Genomic DNA, 16,131 nt, shown 5'->3' on the forward strand with positions numbered 1-16,131 from the left:
GGAGAAAGCAATCTTTCATACTCCAAAGAGCAGAAAATAGCAATATATTACTGCATGGTTCAATTTGTCAGTTATTCATAAAAAATTTTGATTCATCAAGAAAATTTTGAAATATTTTGAGAAACTTCTATTTTATAAAGCAGAGAACTAAATATATTTTCAAAAGACTTTATTGACAAAAAGAGCACTTTTGTTGAGTCTGAAGATTTCCATATTGTGTTCTTTCACTAAGTGACTTTGAAAAAGTCACTTAACTTCTCTGAGCTTTAGTTTTTTCCCCTCTGTTCAGTAAAAACACTTGTTTTACCTACCTTGCAGGGTAGAGGATAGGATTAAAATCTAACTGAATAATGTATTTTCTTTGAATAATTAAATACGTAAAATATATTTATAAGATTGTGTTATTATGATTAACATTGTTAAGGTTTAAATATATAGTTTAAAAGATCCGCAGTTCTCCCTTTTCCCAACTCTCATGCCTGGTAAAGAAAGCATTACTGCAGAATAAATCAGTTACTATTGATTTCAAGGACCAGAAGTCTTCAGAGGAAAAACAAAAAACAAAAAACAAAAAAACCCCAAAAAACAAGTAAGTAAACAAATAATAGGATGGCTTTATTTGAATTTGAGAATGGAATTTGACTTGTGTTGTAATTAGTTAAACTTGATGGAATTTTGTTTTATACATATCACAAGGTAGCTTCTAAATGAATGCAATTATTCAACCTTCTAAAAGCATACAGAAGTCTAATTGATGCTCTATGATATTAGCTTTAAGCATGATTTTATAAAAGATCAAATTTGCATTTAATGGAAACTTAACACTGACACATACTTGTCAAGATACGGAGGAGTTGGCATTTTTGTACATACAGCTTCTACTTAATAGAAGTGCTTCTAAGTGGGAGCCCAGGGGACCCCTCTGTAGGGTTTGCCAGCACTTGGCTCTTTAAGATAGCTCTGTCGGTTTCAACACCCTGTGATTTCATCTCCAGTTATGTAAGAGCATACTCATTGCACATCTTTATGTGTACCTCCTTTCTACCTAACCAAAAAGGTTGTAGTTTCATAAATATAGTGAATTTCTTATCAGCTTTGTCAGTGCTAAGCAGTGGGCTGGGGCAAGGTAATAAATCTCTTTGAATAAATTGGTTATTGTAGATGAACAGCATGATACATAAGGAAATATTGACTATTCATGTTTTCTTGCAGAATGAGATTTGTATCAAAATAAAGAACTTCTACACCAAAGTCATGTTCTGTTAAAAAAATGAAAGACTATTATGCTTTTGTGATTGGAGGCAGAATGGGGTGAATTTGGGTCATATCTTGCAGACTTTAAAAACTCGTAATTTTTTGATGGAAGGACAAACCAGAAGATTTGCAAATTCATTTGGAAAAGGATGGGGACAATGAAGAGTTATTTCTTTCCAGTTTTTCATTATAGAATTTGCTGCAAAGCAAAAATAGGAAAAAGCAGGATAGGAAACCTCTATATTTGGATACTTTCCACCATACATTTCTAAAATATATTCTTTGCTATTGAAAGACTGTTTTTACTGTTTTACTGAGGGGGAATGAAACTGTTTTCAAAGGTAAAAGGACAGCAGGGGAATAGCATTAGGCCATGTGATTTCATGAATTTTTCTCAGGGCTCTCCTAGTTTGTAAGGTGGTGATGGAAACAGCAATGCCACCTGCCTGCACTGGGAACTCCCCCACCCACTAGAAGGGGCATTCATTTGAGTCTTTAAGTTCTCATTTGGGGAGGGAAGTTTAGGCTTACTGTTCATTTACCACTTCCTGTACACTGCCTTGGGATATGTTTCAGTGTCTGGACATTGTGATGAGGGCACAGTGGATAGAAGAGAAAAAGAGGTAAAGGAAATGGTGCTTCTGGAGACATGTAGCTCAGATATTTGTTCCAAGATCTTGTCTTCATTTTTAAAACCCTATATCTACTGTACATAATAGGCTTTTATTTGGTTCTGGATTACAGAAACCTAAGGTGAAACTCTAGGATTTCTAAGCTGTCACTGCCAATTTGTCCCACCTTGGTAAAATACTCCTGCCAAGTAGTGATGGCCTCAGTCTGGTTGGGAGTGTCATGAGAAGGAGATTCTACTTGGATGAAATCAGCAGATATCATGGCCATTTGAATGCTCAAGAAAGCCATTTCCTGTCTTCAGGTAGACTGGAAGGTGAGCCCATCTTAAAATAGTAGTGGGGAGAGTCATTATGGTTCAGAGGAACAAAGAAGATGGAAAAGGGTAAGTCCTGTTTCAGGAATCTCTGCTGCAACAAGGAAGCCCCATGGGGGAGGGATCTGCAAGCACATGTCCCTGGCTCTTAGATGGCAAAGTTTTCTTTACAGTTAGTGTAAAATGGGGTGCTGGAGGGATATTTGGGGCCAGATAGGGAGGTGTTCTCTCAGGTCGGGATGGCTGTGGGGTAGAGCGAGGATCAGTTGTTCCATGTGTCCCTGAAAGGGGGCAAGGGGTGAGGGTGTAGAGAGAACCATAGGCTGTCCAAACCTAAGCACAGTGGCTATTCAAATGCACATCAGCCTGGCTGTCCTGGTGTGTTTTTTTTTAGCACCTAGTGAGACGGGAATGAAGTAAGAACTTGAACTTTATGTCAGCCAAAACACAATGGATTCTACATTTTATTTATTCTATGTCTAAGCTCTTGTGTTTTTATGGAGCATGCTTTCTTCCATTTGTTCTCAGAAAATTTATTTATAAAAGCTGAAATTTGGCCTGCTATAAAAGTAGTTGCATGGAAGAAGCATACTTCCCACTTTCCAACCCAATGACATCAAATAACACAGGAGAATAAAACTGAGGGAGAATCTGAGACATGGCCCACGGTGGCCTAATATACCTAGAAATGTCTTTGATGTCCCATGTCTTCTTAAATTCCTTATAAAATTGACAGTGTGTTATATAAAAAGCCATGCATACTCATTTTAATATAAAATGATGTGTCAAATTGCTTTCTAGGCAAAACCCTAACACAGCACCACATATTTCTGGTTTAATGGGCTACAGTCCAAGAAGCATGGATTAAACTTATGTCTCTCATCCTTGCTGGTTTTGTGACCTTAGTCAAGTTACTTCCCTTGAATCTCTGTATCCTGTATAGAAAATGCAAAGAAAACACACTTATAAAGTTTGCTCTAAGTATTAAATGAGAGGATGTGCACTTAGCAGGCCCTCAATACATGGTGCTAGTACAAGCATTTGTCATCATAATGAATTGTAGTACTGGGGAAGAATAGATGCCTCCAGAAGAAGGTATCTTGAAAGGGCAGTGTCACTCTGGAGATCAAGCATATGGAGCCACAGCCTTCCCTGCAGGGGAGCAGATGTAGAGCCAGGAGGAGCTGTGACAGCCAAACTCTTGCAGGTGGCACTTTAATAACATCATATCCATGGAATAGGCTAGCAAGGGGGGCAGGGGGAGTGATTCCTGCCTTTGCCCCTGAATGTTACTTCTCCCACTCCCCATTCTCTAGGAGATTTCTTTCTTTTAATGTCTATGGAAATGTTAAAATTCTTTAGTTGGGATGGAGTTCATTTTTAGTTTCTAGTATTTTTATTGTCTCTTAGGCATGAAATCAAAAATGTACTTTCAGGGCTCCTGGGTGGCTCAGTCGGTTAAGCATCCGACTTTGGCTTAGGTCATGATCTCCTGGTTTGTGGGTTTGAGCCCCACATTGGGCTTTGTGCTGACAGCTTGGAGCCTGGAGTCTGCTTCAGATTCTCTTTCCTTTTTGCCTGTCCCCCACTCTCTCTTGCTCTCTCTCTCTCTCTCTCTCTCTCTCTCTCAAAGATGAATACACAGTAAAAAAAGGAATTTTCAGTTTTATTTTCTTACTAACAAAAGCACAGGACATTATTGCATTATGTATGTATATTTGTGTATATGGATTGCTTCATAGGCAGAGCCTTGACCACATATCCCTAGTCCTCAGTCCCTGACCGCAGCCAGGAAGGGCACAGACAACTTCTATCACTAAACCTTCACAAAACTTCAATGTGCCATTCATTCCCTGGGGCATGTTGCCAGATTCTAATCATTGTCTCTTTAGGGAAGAGCAAAAATAAAACAAAACAAAACCCTAGGGCAACTTCTGTATGTAGATTGAAAGGATGAGGCTGTGTTACTCTGGAAATAAGAGTCAGAATAAGCAGAGAATGGCTTTGATGAATGTGAAACTATATAGAAAATCCAAGAATAAGAAAAAAAACACAGGGTATCTTTTTGAAGTTATTTCAATGACAAGGTTTTACAAACAATAAAATATCATATTTATCCATATTTCCTCTAATTTTCTTTTGCATTTACACTTAATACAGAAAGGTTAATGGATCTTATGGATCCCTTTACCACCATACATTTGTATTCTTAAAATTTTTTTCACTTTTTTTTACATTGAAGAATAAGTATTCATCCAGAGTACCATAATATTCTTTTGCAAAGCAAAACTGGATTGTAGATATCTAAATACTTTTTCTAGCCTTCAGCAATTTTTTCTGCACCTAGTGGAAGATTTAAATGCATCTGGCTACTGACCAAAGGAAGAAAGCAAAGATAGGAAATTTGCGGGATTGAAGACTATAGTCAATATCTACCACATCCAAAGTTTTAGGTTGGGCTTTATGGACCTTAGTTGAAGTGAAACGAGACTTGGCTGATAACATGTGTCTTAGCCTGCTCAGGCTACCATAGCAAAATACCATAGACTTGTGGTTTAACCAACAGATATTTACCTTCTCACAGTTCTGGAGGCTGGAATTCTGAAATCAGGGTGCCAGCAAGGTTGGGTTCTGCTGAGAGCTCTCTTTCTGATTTTCTGATGGCCACGTTCTCACTGTGTTTTCACATGGGAGAGAGAGAGACAGTACGTGTGTATGTGTGAGTGTTCTGGTGTCTTTTCTTATAAGGACACTAATTTCATCATGAGGGTCTAACTCTCATGACCATCTAAATTAATTATCTCCTAGAGGTCCCATCTCCAAATGCCATCACATTGAGAGTTAGGGCTTCAAAATATGACTTTTGGGAGCATACATTTCAGTTCACAGCATCATCTAATGCTAAGTTCAATCCTGTTCTTTTATCTCTAATGTTGGGCCTGGCCCTGGACAGCAAGATGCTTGGGATTCTTTGGGCCTAATGTTCTGAGTCAGTGCTAAAGCTGTCTTACTGCTGGTTCTGCTCTGACCTTGATGGTATCATCTTTTTTTTTTTAATAGATTTTATTTTTTAGGTAAATTATACGTACATAGAAAACTGGCGCAGAAAGTAGAGTTTGCATATACCTCCATCCACCACTCCCCACACACAACACACACAGCTTTCCCCACTATCAACATTCTGCACCAGAGTGGTACTTTCATCACAATCAATGAACCTACACTGACACATCATTATCACCCCAAATTCACGGTTTACATTAGGATTCACTTTTGGTGTTGTACATTCTATGGGTCTTGACGAATATATAATGACATATATCTACCAATTTTATATCATAAGGAATAGTTTCATTCCCTAAAAATCCTCTTCTCTCTACTTATTCATCCCTCCCTTCAAACCCCTCATGAACTGATCTTTTTACTGTTTTGCCTTTTCCAGATTGTGATTTAGTGGGAATCATAAAATATGTAGCCTTTCTGGGTTGGCTTATTTCACTTACTAATAGACATCTAAGATTCTTCCATGTCTTCATATGGTTATATAGTTCATTTCTTTGTTTTATTTTATTTTATTTTATTTTATTTTATTTTATTTTATTTTATTTTATTTTATTTTTTTTGGATGAAGGCGGCACCGTCTTTAATTGGTCTCACGTGCTTTCTTGAAATGTCTGAGTCTCCAGCTCTGCTGCTTAGATCTTGATCCTCAGTTTGTGGAACCTGAGTTCTGTTTGCCATCCTTATTTTACTCATTCATCTCTCAGCTTAGATCCATGTTTCTTCATGGGCATAGGTTGGTAGCTCTTTGTAACTGTTTTGTATAAAGTCCCTGGCTTTATGTTCAACCCTCAAGTTAGTTTGGCCTTCTCTTGTGTGAAGTCCTGATTTTGCTAGAGCTCTGGTATGGCAGTTGATAGTCAGGGGACAGCAGGAATAGTGTAGAAATATTTGTGCACTTGCTCCTGGCTAAATGTAAGTCTGTTCCAAGCAGCAAACAGGAATCTTGGTCCTGATGAGAGAATTCTGCCGTGGTCACATGCATTCAGTAAAAAATTCACACACACACACACACACACACACTCCCCACTAAACAAACAAAAACACTAAAGTAGTAGTTGAGATGAGTTATTAAAATATCTTTCTCTTGTTTTCATATCAAAATGGGATTGATATTAGGGATTTTTGAAACATCATTTAACACTGTTTTTCTTCATGAAGCAAATGATTCACATGCAAGATGTATTACTTTCCCTTCTTCCATTCCCTCTCCCACCCTGGACATTAAATAGGTAGAAAATTCAAATAGTGGAGAAGGATGTTGGTAGTTTCATTTGTGTTAGTATTGTAGCAAGTTGGGGAAAATCTGAGAGCCAAAGCTAGACTCGATATCATTAATATGATACTGACTTATTTGGTTCAATTCTTTTATCACCATCTATGACTATAATTTTTTTTTTCTCACAGAGAAATAAAATGGTATGATGCAGAAAGAACTCTGTTAAAAGCATTGGAACATTAACCTTTCTTGGTTTCTCTGTACTGATATAAATGACATAATTGCATATGGTGTTTAAATCCATGTGGGAAGTCCGAAGGGATGTTGTGAGAATTTGTATGCAGGTTGTTCAAGTCCTGCGAAAATATGAAAAAGCCACTATATTGGAAAAACAATGCAACAATAACAAAATGCATGGTTGTTCTACTATAGCAGATGCAAATAAGATGGAGGGGAAGCCAGGCTTGAGAAAACATAGCAATGGGTCAGCTAGATAAGATGGTTGTAACCGTTGGTATCTAAAACACCCTCTTTTCATGGTCTTTGATGCGAATGAACACAATGCCAGGAATTATGAATGTATGTCATAATTATGTTTAGCTTCATTCACAGTGACCTGTTCTTGACCTATATCTGAGAACAATTTGGTAGTTGTTTCTTTTCCAATGGAGTGGTTGAAATCTCTTTTGTTTCTCTTTAAGTGAATGGCTAAATTCATGGTTGCAGAATTACAGATGATTTAATTTAACATGAAATGAATAAAAAATAGACTTACTCCCACCTTGATTGCTGTCAGCATTTTAATAGTAGAAGAAGTGTCTTTTTGCGCCAGGGATTGGACAAGATCTGAGGGAGAAAGGCTTAGAATGCAGGGCCGAGGAAGCATCATGCTGTCTGTCCCCAGGGAGAAAAGAAATCTGTCCTCATTTTGAAATAGCTCCTGGCTATGGCTCAGAAACACTCAATGGGCAGCTTTAGAAATTGTAGCACTTTCTTTGACAAAGACAAAAATCACTGTATGTCTGTGTACTCTTAAGGGAGATAGAAGGGGCTAAAAAGTAAATGCAGAAATTATATACTTGTAAACAAGTACCCACATTATGAAATATTCTCATGTGTGTGCATATTTTCTAATTAGAAAACATGCGTTCATCTGTAAACATAAGTAAAATTTTCTTGAAAGTGTCCAATTTCAATTATTTTGTTGTATATTCAGATTATGTGTTCCAATTCTGCATTAAATAGTACACAAGATGTATACAAATTAATTAATATAATTACTATATAAGAAGACTCATCATAGTCTTAGAATGTTTTTTCATCAATATGCTCCAATCTTTAGAAAAATCTTTACCCAGGGTGGGGTAGTCCTCACTTTGCAGTTGAAATGAGTTGGGGCACACATCTTCTCCTGTTTTCTATCAATTCCATCTTCCTTTCCCACATTCAAAGGTCTAATCTTAGATTTCCTTCACCATTCTAATGTAGGCAATAGAAACTGCCAGACTTAAAATCAGTTTTGAAATTGAAGAGTTTACATAGGGTCAATGGAGTTCGAAGTTAGGATTCTTTTCTGTTTAAAAGGTATTTCAACCAGGAAAAAAAAAAAAGCAAAAACAACAACAACAACAAAAAACCCTGCTTTTTGTTGTTCTTGTCTGTATGAAACAGTGTAAGAAAACTGACATAAATGGGATATTTCAACAATATGCTGAGATAAGGCCCTGAAAATTAGTTTACTTTCAAAATGTTTCAGAGTTGTCCTTCTGGAATATAACCAACTTTATAGAAAATAGGGGAACACTATTTTAAAAATTCCTTGATGGTACTGATGTGAAACCAAGCATATTATCAAAGCATATGCTCAGCCTGGAGAAAGCCTCCTATCTGACCTAATACATGTCACTTTAAAAATGTTATTTCTTTGTTATCAGAGTTGTTCTCTGAGAGTAGAGTGAAAAGAGTGTGAACTTTGGAAGTAAGCAGCATTAGGCTCAACAATCACCTAACATCTGAAGACCACACCTAATCTCCATATCTTCCCTAAAGGATTGTTTTAGCAGAATTTAATAAGTAAACTATGCAAAATTTTATGCACACCCAACAGAGTGTCTGCATATAACAGTTTTGAATAAAGATTTGTTCCTTGTTCAATCCACAAAGCAGTATAGGGACCCAGAAAAAAACAACACGTAGTTTTCTCTTTTCTATGCTGCCATCAGATATTATAGGAGAAAGTTGAATATAGAGCACCTGACAGAGCCTTAAACAATCACAAACAAGTAATCTTGGGAAAAGGGAGAAATAATTAGAATATAATGAATATCCCCAATAATTTTGTCTTGGTGACAGTGAAAAGGCCAATGCACTATTAGTATGTGAACTAAAAGCTCTGGTCCTTTTGAGCACAATTAGATAGAATTGCTGTCTTCTGGATTGGCTGCCCAATGACCAGAAAAACAACAGAAGCTTACCTCTGAAAATTGGTCATCTGCAGTGACCATTGTATTCCTTGTATCTAATTGTGAAATTCTATTTGTGGAAGAAAAAAAAAAGAAAAGTTTGAAGTTTATAAGTTTGTAGAAATAATTGTTATAATATTTTAACTTGTAATTATGAATGGACATAATTCACAATTTATATCATATATGATATGAAGAATATGAGATAAATACATGTTTTACATGTAAGAAATTATAATATCTCTGTGACTAAATCAGTTGTATTTTGCATAGTACTTGTGAGATAATAAGACTTTATCAATAAATGTTTATTGTCTACTTAATCTATGTCAGGTCCTGGGAATAAAGTGATAAATAAAGACATCATGGTCCCTGTTCTTATGGGGCTTATATTATAGTGAAGCAGATACTGATACATGCTAAGAAGAAAAGGAAACAGGAAAACATGATGGACCATAGCAGATGGGGTTGGATGGTTTAGGGAAGCCATCTAGGAGAAGGCAATAACTGAACAAATACCTGAAAGATGACAATAATTCAACCACATGAATATCTAAGGCAAGAGAACTCTAGGCAGAAGTAACAAGAAGTGTGGCAAAGCGAGCAAATGAGTACAAAGACCATGAGGGCTAAAGGAACATTGTGTATTTAGGAAAAAAGGGAAAAAACAAGCAATATTTTTCACAATGGGGCCATCGTGACAGAGGCTGAACTGGATAGGAAGTTAAGTTAGATGAGTAGACTCTGTAGGACCATTGTAAGGCATTGAGTATGACAAACTTCATTGAATGGATCACATATCAGAGAGTTTGAAGCAGGGAGATGCTGTGTAAGGTAACTTTGGTGCTATGTGGGGAGTGGACTGTAGGGGAGAAGAGCAGAAAGCAAAGATACAATTTAATCTGTTATGGCAGTGGGCTAGATGAGAGATAATAGGGGCTTAGGTCAAGGTCATAGCAATGAACATGAAGAGATGGATAGATTTTGGATATATTTTAGAAGGAGAGCTAACTTGGCAATGAATTTGCAATGGGGGCGATGGTGAGAAAAAGGAGAATCATGAGTGACTCATGGTTTTGACTTGAACAATGGAATAGATGTTGCTGCTATTTATGATATGGGATAAACTAAAAGTAAAAGGTTTCAGATAGGTTTGGAGTTCTGTTTGGGACATGGTCCTATTAGATATTCAAGTGGAATTGAGTATAAGAGTCTAGAGCTTATGAGAGAAGTAAGAATTGAAGATAAAATATTTTTAGGTCTTAAGCATATAGATGGTGTTTTAAAGACATGGCATTGGATTAATTCACTTGGTAGTATGAGAGAATATTTAAACTGGATCACTCCAACATTTAGAAATCAGCAAGACAAGGGAGATCTCATAAAGGATACTGAAAAAGAAAAGCAGAAAAACATGGTAGTGTCAACAGTGAAATAATCATGACAACAAAAACAGTGATAAAAGCATTTTAAATCATCATAATAAAAGTGATATTGAACAAAGTGATATTGGTCTACAAGTATGAAATGCTCTTGAGAAATCAAGAAGAAAAGAGAAAAACAGGAACACGGGACTGAGCAATGTGGAACAGGCTGGTTACCTTGTCAAGAACAATTCCAATGGAATGGAGGGAAGAGATGCCAAGTGGAGTATGTCAAGAAGGTGATATAGGGAAATAGAAACAAGCTCAGATTACTCAGGAACTTTTGCTTTGAAGATAAATGATGAAATGGGACTGTAACTGAAGACAGACATGGGATGGAAAGTTCTTTCTTTTCTTTTTTTAAGAAGGAGATGCTTAACGACAGGATCAGAATGCTTGAGAATATATGTGGGTGCAGAATCCAGGACACAAATCACAGGATGGCCTTCAAAAGAAAAGGTAGGATCATGCCATCTTTTGGATGATCACGGATATGGCATAATATGGAAACTGGTGGCAACAGCAGCAGAGTATATTTGCTGATGGGTGATGAGAGAATTCCTGTCTGATGGCTTCTTTTGTCTTGAGTAGGAATGAAGCATGTTATAAGCTGCAATGAAGGTTTGGAGGGGAAGGTAGGAGATGTATAATAATTTTACAGAAGAGTCAGAGAGAAAAACTGCAGGTCTGTATTGAGAGTTCAATTAAAGTGAGTAGTTGTTAATATTGTTTGGTCAGACTGTCCATGTATTAGTTTCCTAAGTCTTCCATAACAAAGTACTACAACATGGGTGGCTTAAAACAACAAAAATTAATTTTCTCACAGTTCTGAAGGTCAGAAATCCAAAACGAAGGTGTTGGCAGTGTTGGTTCCTTCTTGTATTTCTGAAGGAGAAATTGCCCCATGCTTCTCCCTTAGCTTCTGGTGGTTGCTGGCACCCCTTAGTGTTCCTTGGTTTATAGATGTATCACTCCTATCTCTCTCTGCCTCCATCTTCACATGGCATACCTCCCTCCATCTGTGCCTGTGTCCAAATTTCCCTTTTCTTCTAAGATGCCAGCCATACTGAATTTAGGGCCCACTCTAATCCAGTATGACATCATATTACCTTGATTACACCTACAAAGACACCTACAAAAACTCACATTCACAGGTTCTATGTGGACATGAATTTTAGAGGAGAATACCATTCAACCCAGTATATTCAGTCGCATAATTTTCCTTACAAATGTTTAGTTGCTTCGGTCAAAATAATGAGTGAGTTTAATCAGGGTGATATTTATAAATTTTTTTTATCATTATCATTTCCTGTATGTGTTAACTTTAGGCATAAAATTATCAGATTAGTATTTTTAGTGGTTTTTGCTAAGTGAACAAAATTTATCTTTTTTTTGGTAGGAAGATATATTTTTAAGATAGATTATAAGTTTTGTATGTTTCTGATGACTCTAAGTAAAGGAAAAAAGCAGACAACTATACATCTTCTGCAGGTCAGCTTTTGATTTCAGACATGTTTCATCATCTGGATAATAGTCCATTCTGAGTCCTGAGTACTGTCCTTGTTCCACCAGTGACTTTGATGAGATCTTGGTTTGTCAAGAAACTATTATTTGTTTGTTTGTTTGTTTGTTTTAATTGCAAGGACCCCATAGATTTCAAAATTAATTCCTGCTCCTGATTTTACAAATGAGGAAACAGAAGCATGTAGGTGTTAACTGAATTACCAAAGACATTATATATTAATAGAAATTCAGTTTGTGGAACTCTTTGTGTAAGGTTGTTTTTGCTGTGCCATAAAATTACTCTGAACCTTTTGTTACTCGTTTATGAAGTGAGGAGGATATAAACCTTGACTCTCTGTAATAGTTATTATGAGTATAGAATGAGGAGAAATAAGTGAAAAAGATCTGCAAATCCTAAATTTACCCTCATGTAATTGAGACCAATTTCCAAAATTCTGGCTTCTGAAAATTGGATCTTAATTCCTAATTCCCCTATTGTAGTGTTATAAATATAATGAAGTGCATATAAATATGAAACCTATGTCTTGCTTTAAGATGAGTAAATATTAGGGGTACCTGGGTGGCTCAGTCAGTTAAGCATCCGACTTCGGCTCAGGTCATGATCTCACAGTATGAGTTCGAGCCCCACGACAGACTCATTGCTGACAGCTCAGAGCCTGGAGCCTGCTTCAGATTCTGTGTCTCCCTCTCTCTCTGTGCCCCTCCCTGACTCGTGCTCTGTCTCTCTCTCGAAAACAAACATTTAAAAAACTTAAATTAATTAAATAAAATAATATAAAGGGTAAATATTGGAAAATATGGACATTACTATATTTCTTCTGTTTTACCCACCAAAATAACAATTTCTAATTCAGATATCATTCATTTCCATATCACAGATTCTTTTCTTCTACTTTCCTAATTATATATGTATCTAGTTTTGTCAAAATAACTCCAAAGTTATCAATTTGTCAGCCTAGAAGAGCAAATAAAATATCAAGGACAGTGTGTTTGACCACATTTCCAGTTAGTAAACAAGTCTTGGTTGGATAGCTCTGTTTGTAAAGCAGAAATGTGGTCAACAGACCCTTAGTCCCTACAGTCCACAGAAAAGGCTAAATCTGCTTCTGATTTTTTACATGATCAACTACATAAAATGTTGATGCAGTTAAGTGATGCATTGCTATTGTTCATCTCTTTGCACTCAGATTTAACATATGTTTACAAAGGGACACTGATCCGGCAACAGATTAAAACAGTTATATATTAAAAGTTTGTCAGGACAATAGACTGCAAAATAAAAGTTTATTTTTCGATTTTCACACTTTCCTTTAGGATACAGAATATGGGCCTGCATTTCGATTCTAGCTTCCTCTCCTTTTATTTCCTTTTCATTTTAAACTTATTGCTTCAGCCATTAATTTACAGAATTAAAAACCATAACTGAATTCTATTACCTCTATTGTGTGCTCTCCAACAGTGCACATGCAAACAAGGTCACGACAGCTGTGCTCCAACAGTCCACATGATCCTTTGGTAGGAAGGAATGTAAAAGGTAGGTGGTCAGCAGTGTCCATATTCCTAATGAATGTCAGCTCTTGAAGCTTTAAGAAATTTGAAATCCTGCAATAATAAATTTGAAAACTTTGCTAATTAGAACCACTGCTTTAAAGTAAAGGAGGAAAAATCTATTGGCACACTGGTCAGTTTCTAAAGGTCCTCCATAGCAGCTTTCTATAACACTGATAACTTCTCTAGGCAGAGCCCATTAAGGAAACAGCCCTAATTCTGTTTCCAACAACTTATTTTATGATGAATTGAATCAATCAGAATGTTTCAGTGCTGAATTGAAAAAAAACAAAAAACAAAAAACTATAAAGCCCTATTTGACATTCTGAACCAGTTTACAAAGTTTGCTTGAATACTGTGATGTATACAAGTTAACTCTATCTTCTCATTGATTAAAACAACCCAGGAACACAATGGTCTTAGGAATAATCTCCATTTCCCATTTTGGAAGGCACTAAACATTTACATTTACATAGTCAGACAGTGAGAATATAGCTAGTAGGTATAGATTCTACCATAGAAGGAATAACTAGGAAGATATTATCATTATGGATGTACGGTCATTACTAGAAGTTTTTGTCTTTAGTTTTATTTATTACAAGAAATGAGCCCTTGGTGAAAAATATCCTTTAGGTTCTATTGAGAACACTCTTAAGGGATATGATCAAGTTCTGGGGTTTTCCTTGGACTCTGATAAAGTCTGAGAGGAAGAGCCTTCAGCTTGCTTTTAAGCTGGTTTCCCCACTGAGAGGCAGCTGTTTCCGATTTCTGGCTCCAGACAAAGGCTTTCTCAAGGGTTTGCTGAGGAAGCAAATCTGCTCAATCCTAGTTGCTCCATATTCTTCAGTCCTGTGCATTCCCAGCCTGATCTGTAGGGCTTTATCCCTCACAGTTTACAGCAACATCTGAAACCTTTTGGGATAAGAGGCAGAGAGCCGGGACAGATTCTATTGTATTCTACCTGCCTCCTCTGATGTACTTGCAAGAACAATAAACTACAAAGGTTGGAATCCTACTTTTGCATTTGATAGCTGTGTGCCCATAGGCAAGTTACATGATCTCTCTCTGTATTAGACTTATCATCCTTAAAATAGGAATTATGCATTTGATAAGACCTTCCCCGATCCACACCTTCATAGGAAGAAGAAAAAGAGGATCCCAGGAAAATCCCACTCATCTACCCCACAAATAACACAGCCACAGCACCGCAATATTCCTTGGAGACCATTAGACTTAACCCCAACTTGCCTTTCACCTCTATTTATATCAGCCCTTACAAAAAGCCTTGAGCTTGGAGGTCATCCCGTATCATTTCTCATCTCCAAATTGCTATGTACATTCCCAAATAAAAACCCTTCCACTGTATCCCTGTGAACTTTTAGTTTGTTAACAGCTTCTTCTCTGAATTTTTCCTTTAGAGAATTGCAGACCTCTCATGTGATGGCTATTTCTCTCCTTCACCATAACTGCCACTGGACCTGGAGATGGAGTAGGTATTCTTGCTGCTTCCAGATATCAATATTCACTTTTCCTTCCTAAAACCCTTGAACTTTAAAGTTTATGCCAACAGACTTTACCACTTGTTAACCTTTCTTTCTCTTCCTGTGTCACCACTCCCAGCCCATTCCTTGAAGACTCTCATTGTCACTCTCATCAGAACTATTCCTGTGATCATTACTGATGATTTCAATATCCAAATCAATGATACTTCAAATACCGTGCCCTTTCTCCCTTGACCTTCACTCCTCTAACCATCTTGTCCTCTACCTACCTCCATCACTTACTCCCAGACTTCCTCCAGCATTGTTCTACCAAAACTTCTCGTAACGGCAGAAATATTCTGTATCTGCACTGCCCAATATGGTAGCCATCAGACACATGTAGTTATTGACCATTAGAAAAGTGACTGATGTGACTGAGAAACTGGATTTTAGTTTTTTTCATATAACAGAACATTTAATTAAATCAGTTTCACATCAACACACTCTTCATTTAATAATGATATTGGCCATTTCCATTGGATGGCGAGAGGCTCTTCTGTTAAAGGCTTCCATGATTTCCACTGTATCATTTTCTTGCCCGATTTAGTTCATTTTCAGCCAGAAGAATCACCTCTTCTAGTTGGCCACCCTGAAGTTAGTCTTTTAAAATTTCTTAACATCCGGTTCTGCTTTAACCATACCCAGCTTTTTATTTGTAATCTATACTGTATACTTTCTATATGCTGCATTTTTAGGAATTTGCTCAAGATCATCAAGAATCTTTGTGTACAATATTCTAAGCCTCTCGTGTGGACTCTCACATATAGCCAATCACACAAGGCCAGTGGTCTTCTTCAGCAAACCCACCATGACAGCTAATTTTAATTAATTAAAATTTAAATTTAAACAGATACATGTGGCTAGTGGCTATCTTTAACAATGAGGTCATAGGCTTTATCATTGTCCAAAGCTACATCTTCTCTATAATTTTAAATTCAAGTATCACTAACTCTTAAACCCTCACATGCTACCTTTCAACTCATTCACTCTCTTCATTACCCCAGCTACATCAAAACTTGTACCAAAGAGTGACCCCACTAATTCTATCAGCTTTTTTTGATCCCTTTTTGCTTCTTTGTATCCTCACTTTATTCTTGCTTTTCATGGTTTATCAACATAAGAACAACCTTGCATACACATTTAACTCCATCAT

General features: G+C 36.8%; 1 pseudogene; it reads right to left on the reverse strand.

Annotated features, from left to right (window-relative positions):
* Positions 1-15,397: 15,397 nt before the first annotated feature.
* LOC111560598 lies at positions 15,398-15,788 on the reverse strand (annotated as a pseudogene).
* Positions 15,789-16,131: the final 343 nt, after the last annotated feature.

Source organism: Felis catus, chromosome B2 (genome assembly GCF_018350175.1).
Source record: "Felis catus isolate Fca126 chromosome B2, F.catus_Fca126_mat1.0, whole genome shotgun sequence".
NCBI classification, from domain to species: Eukaryota; Metazoa; Chordata; class Mammalia; order Carnivora; family Felidae; genus Felis; species Felis catus.